Source organism: Oncorhynchus clarkii, chromosome 1, assembly GCF_045791955.1.
Source record: "Oncorhynchus clarkii lewisi isolate Uvic-CL-2024 chromosome 1, UVic_Ocla_1.0, whole genome shotgun sequence".
Classification (NCBI taxonomy): Eukaryota; Metazoa; Chordata; class Actinopteri; order Salmoniformes; family Salmonidae; genus Oncorhynchus; species Oncorhynchus clarkii.
The window spans coordinates 52,843,919-52,853,623 of record NC_092147.1 but is presented as its reverse complement, the minus strand read 5'-3'; the positions used below and the strand labels follow the sequence as shown (position 1 = coordinate 52,853,623).

Below are 9,705 nucleotides of genomic sequence, written 5' to 3'. Positions count from 1 at the left end.
GGGTCTAGACTAAAGGAACTAGAAAATACATTAAATGTATTTCAGTCATGTCTCTGTTTGAGCTGTCTTTTACATTGCCTCTTATCTTTTGATAATAAAAATGGGTTGTGTGCCTATAAAGAAGTTTTGCCTCTGGTAGTGTTCTTGCAGGCTAGAAAATACATTAAATGTATTTCAGTCATGTCTCTGTTTGAGCAGTCTTTTACATTGCCTCTTATCTTTTGATAATAAAAATGGGTTGTGTGCCTATAAAGAAGTTTTGCCTCTGGTAGTGTTCTTGTGCCAAAAGCGGTGCTTATAGTCTCCAGAAATGACCTCATTGGACAGAAAGGGGTACTCCTCCACGCAGCCTCAGCAAAATACATTTATTTCAAATGTAATTTATATAAATAATAGTACAAATAAAAAAGTAGGTTTCTTTACATTAGGATGTTTGATAATTGACTGCAAATCAAGTCATTTTAGTAAAAATTATTAAATAAATAGAGGCACCGGCAAATAACAATCTCATTCATGTTTTAGCGCATCGGTTCACTCTGTGTTCTTTGCGATCTGGGCTCTGCTCATGTGACTGTCTGTTTCCTAAACTGGGAAACAGTATACGGATAGCTAGTACAACGAATTAGCGCCATGCAAGAAATTATGTTGAAATAGCTTTTCCAGAGGATATGAATGTAATCAATCGCAAGTATACTAGATTGTTATTTGTCAATCATATTGGTAAATGCATGAATGTGTCAAAGCTAAGTGTAGCCAGTACTCCCCGTACATTTGTGCTTGCTAGCGAATCAGCTAGCTAGTCTCAGCTAGCTTTAGTTGGTCCGCCTACGATGACAAATTTCAACAGAAATACAATAAATAAAGGTAGGCTATGGCCTCTGTAGACTTTTAGCAGATTGTTTGTTAGGTATAATATGTGTATGTGTTAAAATACTTGTATAGCTAGGTAGTTATGCTAATATCCGGGACTGGCACTTAGGATTGCTAGCTACCCCCTCCTAGCTAACTTTAGCTAGGTGCTAACTTTAGCTAGGTAGCTAACTAGCAGCTTTTTTTTGTATTGGCTATTTACCAAGTTTAGCGGGTTAACATTGCTAGTTAGCCGTTTTCCTGGGTAGCCACACACGCAGAGTCTGACAAATTAGCGAACGGAAGTTATGAAAAAACATTTGCAATTCGCTGGGCTTCTGGTTGCTAGCTATCATTTTGAAAGGATTGGTTGTGTTTGTCCACCAAATATGACACGTAGTTTAGTTTTCTATCTAGTTAATATTTGCTTGCTAACTTTGTTTTTGACTACTTGGTTGATTAGCTGACCATTTTCTAGCTCGTTGGTTAGCCCTAGTTGTTTCATAACCATGTCTTGAGTTCGCTAACATAAGCAAGCTGACCGCAGCAGTTTTTACTTTCGATATTTGGAGCACGGTCGTCAATAGCTCTCTGACGGAAGGTCCTAGGATGACGGTAGAGTTTTTGTATTTTTTTTAAATATATTTTTTTTACCGATGGTCCGACTCTTTCCGAGCCAGCAAGGCTGAAATATGCTGCTTTCTGGCGCTCCCGTTGGTTAGGGACCATAGTAAAAGTGCAATACCGGTGATTGCGTGTATGCATTTTTTTGTTGTTGCAATCACATTTCTCTTCAGTGGGGTTTTAACAAAGGTTGGCATCCAACGTTTATGGTGCATTACAGCCACCAACTGTCCAAGGGTAAAACAAACAAACTCCATACAGTGATTGGGGGTGTAATCCAGATACATCTTTTTTTTTTTACAAAACTCTCTCCCATTTCTTCAATAGCTCCCTCCCCAGGCTCTTGGGCCTGAGAGGGTAGCACTGCTCGCAACAGCAGTGATATCTTGAAATCCATTAGTCCCAGGAACTGCTCGGCCACATCCACAATTATGTAAATCTTCCCTCCACTTTAGCCATTCCGTTGATCACCATTGCCATAAATATCAAAGTCCACCTTCTTTACACGTAATATCTCTGGCTCCTGCTGGTGGGAGGCCAACTCTGCAGCCTGCAGTGAATGCCTATCCAACTCCATGGAGTCCTTCTAAGAATCATTCATTCCCTCAACCATTTGGATCACCTCTGCATATGAAATGCTCAGGACGGCTCTGACTTTGTCAACTTCATTCTCTTTCGACCTCGACAGGCACTCTGAAGATTTCCACCACAGCTTTACACGGTTTCTTCATTACATTCACCATGAACTTTTTTTTCCACACCTTCCACCTGCAGACATTTTGTACATGTCCAAACATTCCACAGTACACCATTTACACTGCAAAATAAAAGCCTGGAAATAAAAGCTCTTACCAGGTTTACTCGGATCGGGAGGGACTCCACAAAAAAACACAAGAATAAACACTTTTCTTTCTTGCCATCAACTCAAAAATTCATCCTACGTGCATCAACCGCTCCATGAATACTCTTCAGCACTTTGATTCCTACTTCTTCCGAGACCCCGGAAATGAATGCCTTGACAGGTGCTCTTATCCTTAGCTCAAAGCATGACACAGCACAGCCATCCATTCGCCCGGGATTCCAAAACAAGCTTCTTCTGTTCAGCAGAAACACAAACAAATCAAGGCTAACCCAATCCTCCTGACCACCTTTATTTCCACTTCTCTCCACCATCTTGGATACTTCCAACGAATTCGTCAATTTGGGCCCCAACCCTCCCAGAAACCAGACTCCCAACAGATATGAGGTATTCTCAACACGACGTCTTCTTTCCCACCCCAACTTTGTTCCTTTCCCATTCTTCCTAATTTCCACCTCCTTCTAATTCATGTTCCACATCCTCCTTCATCATTGTCTGTGCTCTCATCTTCTCCCGACGTGCTATTGGTTTCAGACATGTTCCTAACTTTTCCATCGGCCATGCTTCTTTCAGAGTTCGCTGCTTTCCCTGCATTCCATTCTTGAGGTTTAGCCCTATATGAAGATTATACACACTGCGTAGGGCCCCCAGTCGCTGAAGGCCCCAGCATTTTTATTAGTTACCGCTAACTACTAAGGGTGATATATTTGAACCATTTACAAGGATACTGTTCAAAAGCTTCCTATCAAGGTGAACTAGAGATGTAAAACCACAATGTGAAGTAACAAAAATTACTCTGGATACAATCAGTAACATGAAACGAATATCTCTGGAAGAAATAAAGACCCGCACACTGTTGAAAAATGGGATAGTTACAAAATTGAGTCTTGAATGCAAAATAAGGATGTTCATTGAAACACGATGCCCAAAAAAACACATTGTTTTCACTTTTTATTTATGCACCTTCTAGCACTATAATACATTTTTTGGGGCACCATGTTTCAATGAACATCCTTATTTTGCATTAAAGCCTCAATTTTGGATCTATTCCTTTTTTTGACAGTGTGTGGGTCTCTTTCTTCCAGTATTCTTATTTTGACTCCTACGCATCTGGAACATACACTTTTCAGTAGATCATTCAATAATTGTCCTGGAAAATTTGGGGTAGGTGCAACATAACACAAAAAAATGACAAGGGTTTGAGTGAGAGGACTAACTGGTGTCTCCAAGTGGCCACACACCAAGTGTGCCCAGTTCCTAATAATTTCAATGCACTTTTATGACTCAAAGAAGAGTCTTCAACTATAAGGTGCTTTTATTTGTATTTTTTATTATTTTCCTAGATGTGCCACTGAGGAACTAGAGCAAGCACACTTGTAGTTTCATTTGGAACACAAACCTGAATCCCCGCAATTACACAATTACTGTTGTTGTTTACATAATCCAACGGCCCATTATAAATCACAATCTGTTATCTGTCATCTTGTTACAAATCATCAAACATAGTGATCATAAATGTTCACACCGTTTATGACATGTTTTATGATATGGGAATGTGAAGTGCACATTTGGATTCCCAGGTGTTTGGCTTGCTTGTATAACATCAAAGCGGTATTTATTATAATCCTCAACATCTCATCTTTCAAAATACAAGTCCTCTTCATTTACAGTATTTCCCTCACTCACTCACAAGTGTAAAGGGTTAATTCACGTACAGATCAAATTTTAAATAGCTTCCAGTACAATTGACATATACACCTAAAACCACTTGATGTTGGGTTTCTGACCTTCCCCGCCCATAGGTACGCCCATTAGAAATGCAATTTTTTATTGAACTGATTTTGCATGAATATATACTGTGGTGGGTCTATAATTTTCAATAGCTCACGATCCATATAAGCTACAGATCAACTTGATCTCTTATCAAAGTACATGTTTGTTTTGTTTTTTTAATCCTCCCGTTTGATTCGCCAGAAATATTTTTCATATTAGTGTTTTGGTTACTAATGCACATGCAGATGGTTTTGAAATCCAACACTGAAAATACTTTCCAATATTGTACATATTTATCATGTACAGTCACCTCATTTTTCCCACCCTTGATAAAATTGAGCAAAAAATACTATAACATTAATAATTTAAATACGGAACTATATTGTATGTTAAAAGAAATTGGTGACGTTATACTAAACAAAAACGCAACAATTTCAAGATTTTTCTGAGTTACAGTTAATGTAAAGAAATCGGTCAATTGAAATAAATTAATTAGACCCTAATCTATGGATATCACATGACCGGGCAGGGGTGAAGCCATGGGCGGGCCTGGGAGGGCATAGGTCCAGGCACTTGGGAGCCAAGCCCAGCCAAAAAAGGGATTTATTACAGACAGAAATACTCCCCCCCCCCCCCCCCCCCCCACAGGTGAAGAAGCCGGATGTAGAGGTCCTGGGTTGGCATGGTCTGCGGTTGTGAGGCCGGTTGGACGTACTGCCAAATTCTCTAAAAGAAGTTTGAGGTGGCTTATGGTAGAGAAATTTACATTCAGTTCTTTTGAAAAATCTCTGGTGGACATTACTTCAGTCAGCATGTCAATTGCATGCCCCCTCAAACTTGACATCTGTGGCATTGTGTTACGTGACAAAACTGCACATTTTAGTGGCCTTTTATTTTTCCCCAGCACAAGATGCACCTGTGTAATGATCATGCTGTTTAATCAGCTTCTTGATATGCCACACCTGTCAGGTGGATGTATTATCTTGACAAAGGATGTAAACAAACTTGTGCACAACATTTGAGAGATATAAGCTTTTTGTGCGTATGAAAAATCTCTGGGATCTTTTATTTCAGCTCATGAAAAATGGAACCAGCACTTGCTGTGTTTATATTTTTGTTCAGTGTATATTGTTTTATAGTAACACAATTGGACAGACAAAGATATTGTTTAACAAGTAATACGAAAACATGTCAAGGTAAACAGCACCCCTGTTTTCGAAACTCCAGCAACCACCTACTGTAAAATATAGGGGTGGATCTTTGATGTTATGGGGCTATTTTGCTTCCACTGGTACTGGGCATCATGAACTTTACCAAGTACATGGACACACAGTTTGTAGTGCAAGTGGTGTTGTGTATTCGGGTTGCTTTTTAAACAACATATGGTGTGCACTTTGAGAAATCACCAGACTCTTCAAAGTCTGTTTTTGAGACTCAGCACCATAGACTCATACTCGGCACAAATACATATATCACTGGCCCTTCAAATACAACCCCAGTTGTTCCATCTTGGATTGTAATTTACATCAGTCTAACCACAGAGAAAGTTGATGAAACTGCACTTTTTGGAGTCCTGGAATACAATATTCCATAGCACAATGATCTGTGTTTGGACCCGATTTGGATGTCTGTCTTACTTGGAATTCCAATTAGGCCCACCGGTCATGGTTTTAAACTAATGTTGCGCTGCCTGCCAAGGATTGTGTATTCCCAATCGGACTCTCTTGTGTTGGTCATCTTTGTTTATAGGAAAATCTCCCGCCCCAGTGTTGGAAAAATGTTCCCCTTGTTTAAAATGCCTTGGGGCTTCAACCCTAAGGTTGATGTCCACGCCCACCCGGAAATCGAATTAGCATAATAATAAAATATTCCTTAAAAATCCTTCATTTTAAGCTAGAGAGATCTGTTTTTTTTGTGGCATTGGATGCGTCTCAATCCACTGCGTCCGCCTATGTAACACTTCTGTATTTGCGATGACAGAGCTAGAGTGGTGTTTGTCAGACCATGAGACATCCCGAAAATCGGTCTTCTCACAAAATCCTCTTTAGCGTCCGAATAGTTTGGCCTACAAACTATGACCCTTCTATGGAAAGATGACTCTCACAAACACAGTGGTGTTCTCCGTTTTGCTCCATGACCCCACAAGCATCTTGGGACTCGTCTGAAGTTTGTACAGCCGATCTGCCAACTTCTGTCCGTAGCGTCTGAACATTTTGGGCTACACCCTAATATGACCCCTCTGTGTAAAGGTGAGACTCTCCCGAACACGTACATGTTTTTCTCTAGGACGCCCACGGGCCTCACAAGACTCGAATGAAGGTCCCGCGGTACCAGTTGAACAAAATGAATGGAGGTACAGTGGGGCAAAAAATTATTTAGTCAGCCACCAATTGTGCAAGTTCTCCCACTTAAAAAGATGAGAGGCCTGTAATTTTCATCATAGGTACACTTCAACTATGACAGACAAAATGAGAAGTGATGATGGTGGAAAATAAGTATTTGGTCACCTACAAACAAGCAAGATTTCTGGCTCTCACAGACCTGTAACTTCTTCTTTAAGAGGCTCCCCTGTCCTCCACTTGTTACCTGTATTAATGGCACCTGTTTGAACTTGTTATCAGTATAAAAGACACCTGTCCACAACCTCAAACAGCCACACTCCAAACTCCACTATGGCCAAGACCAAAGAGCTGTCAAAGGACACCAGGCTGGGAAGACTGAATCATCTGCAATTGTGGGAGCAATTATTAGGAAATGAGAAGACATACAAGACCACTGATAATCTCCCTCAATCTGGGGCTCCATGCAAGATCTCACCCCGTGGGGTCCAAATGGTCACAAGAACCGTGAGCAAAAATCCCAGAACCACACGGGGGGACCTAGTGAATGACCTGCAGAGAGCTGGGACCAAAGTAACAAAGCCTACCACAACACTACGCCGCCAGGGACTCAAATCCTGCAGTGCCAGACGTGTCCCCCTGCTTAAGCCAGTACATGTCCAGGCCAGTCTAAAGTTTGCTAGAGAGCATTTGGATGATCCAGAAGAAGATTGGGAGAATGTCATATGGTCAGATGAAACCAAAATATAACTTTTTGGTAAAAACTCTACTCGTTGTGTTTGGAGGACAAAGAATGCTGAGTTGCATCCAAAGAACACCATACCTACTGTGAAGCATGGGGGTGGAAACATCATGCTTTGGGGCTGTTTTTCTGCAAAGGGACCAGGACGACTGATCCATGTAAAGGAAAGAATGAATGGGGCCATGTATCGTGAGATTTTGAGTGAAAAACTCCTTCCATCAGCAAGGGCATTGGAGATGAAACGTCGCTGGGTCTTTCAGCATGACAATGATCCCAAACACACCGCCCGGGCAACGAAGGAGTGGCTTCGTAAGAAGCATTTCAAGGTCCTGGAGTGGCCTAGCCAGTCTCCAGTTCTCAACCCCATAGAAAATCTGTGGAGGGAGTTGAAAGTCTGTGTTGCCCAGCAACAGCCCCAAAACATCACTGCTCTAGATGAGATCTGCATGGAGGAATGGGCCAAAATACCAGCAACATTGTGTGAAAACCTTGTGAAGACTTACAGAAAACGTTTGACCTCTGTCATTGCCAACAAAGGGTATATAACAAAGTATCGAGATAAACTTTTGTTATTGACCAAATACTTATTTTCCACCATAATTTGCAAATAAATTCATTAAAAATCTTACAATGTGATTTTCTGGATTCTTTTCACTCATTTTGTCTGTCTTAGTTGAAGTGTACCTATGATGAAAATTACAGGCCTCTCTCATCTTTTTAAGTGGGAGAACTTGCACAATTGGTGGCTGACTAAATACTTTTTTGCCCCACTGTATATATGGAGACTGTTTAGTGCCCAAAATAAGGTGTTTAAAAAAAAAAAACGTTCTTATACAGTTGAGGTCGTAAGTTTACATACACCTTAGCCAAATACATTTAAACTCAGTTTTTCACAATTTCTGACATTAATAATAATCCCAGTAAAAATTCCCTTTCTTAGGTCAGTTAGGATCACCACTTTATTTTAAGAATGGGAAATGTCAGAATAATAGAGAGAATTAGCTTTTATTTCTTTCACCACATTCCCAGTGGGTCATAAGTTTACATACACTCAATTAGTACTTGGTAGCATTGCCTTTACATTGTTTAACTTGGGTAAAATGTTTTGGGTAGCCTTCCACCAGCTTCCCACAACAAGTTGGGTACATTTTTGCCCATTCCTTCTGACAGAGCTGGTGTAACTGAGTCAGGTTTGTAGGCCTCCTTGCTTGCACACGCCTTTTCAATTCTGCCCACACATTTTCCATAGGATTGAGGTCAGGGCTTTGTGATGGCCACTCAAATACCTTGACTTTGTTGTCCTTAAGCCGTTTTGCCACAACTTTGGAAGTATGCTTGCGGTCATTGTCCTTTTGGAAGACCCATTTGCGACCAAGCTTTAACTTCCTGACTGATGTCTTGAGATGTTGCTTCAATATATCCACATCATTTTCCTCTCATGATACCATGTATTTTGTGAAGTGCACCAGTCCCTCCTGCAGCAAAGCACCTCCACAACATGATGCTGCCACCCCCGTGCTTCACGGTTGGGATTTTGTTCTTCAGCTTGCAAGCCTCCCCCTTTTTCCTCCAAACATAATGATGGTCATTATGGCCAAACAGTTCTATTTTTGTTTCATCAGACCAGAGGACATTTCTCCAAAAAGTACGATCTTTGTCCCCATGTGCAGTTGCACACTGTAGTCTGTCTTTTCTATGGCTGTTTTGGAGCAGTGGCTTCTTCCTTGCTGAGCGGCCTTTCAGGTTATGTCGACTTGTTTTACTGTGGATATAGATACTTTTGTACCTGTTTCCTCCAGCATCTTCACAAGGTCATTTGCTGTTGTTCTGGGATTGATTTACACTTTTCTCACCAAAGTACGTTCATCTCTAGGAAACAGAAAACGTCTCCTTCCTGAGCGGTATGACGACTGCGTGGTCCCATGGTGTTTATACTTGCGTACTATTGTTTTCTGAAGTCTTGGCTGATTTCTTTTGATTTTCCCTTGATGTCATGCAAAGAGGCACAGAGTTTGAAGGTAGGCCTTGAAATACATCCACAGGTACACCTCCAATTGACTCAAATGATGTCAATTAGGCTACCAGAAGCTTCCATGACATCATTTTCTGGAATTTTCCAAGCTGTTTAATGGCACAATGGTCAACTTAGTGTATGTAAACTTCTGACCCACTGGAACCGTGAATTATAAGTGAAATAATCTGTTTTAACAAGTTTTAATGACTCCAACCTCGGTGTATGTAAACTTCCGACTTCAACTGCATCTCTCAGATATAGGATAAACACTTCAGAACAAACTTCCTTTGTTTATTTTTTTTTATTTTACCTTTATTTAACCAGGCAAGTCAGTTAAGAACAAACTCTTATTTACAATGACGGCCTAGGAACAGTGGGTTAACTGCCTGTTCAGGGGCAGAATGACAGATTTGTACTTTGTCAGCTTGGGGATTTGAACTTGCAACCTTCCGGTTACTAGCCCAACGCTAACCACTAGGCTACCCTGCTGCCCCAGTATTGTATT

At 40.8% G+C, this 9,705-nt stretch overlaps 1 protein-coding gene across 2 annotated transcripts in view; it reads left to right on the top strand.

The window, feature by feature from the left end:
* Positions 1-595: 595 nt before the first annotated feature.
* The window catches only part of LOC139408830 (activating molecule in BECN1-regulated autophagy protein 1B-like), a 39,043-nt gene continuing 29,933 nt past the window's right edge, over positions 596-9,705 (top strand). For both annotated transcript variants that reach the window (XM_071153206.1, XM_071153200.1), the window contains exon 1: positions 596-864. The gene's annotated coding sequence lies outside the window, so the exon portion shown is untranslated. The remainder of the gene's footprint in view (positions 865-9,705) is intronic.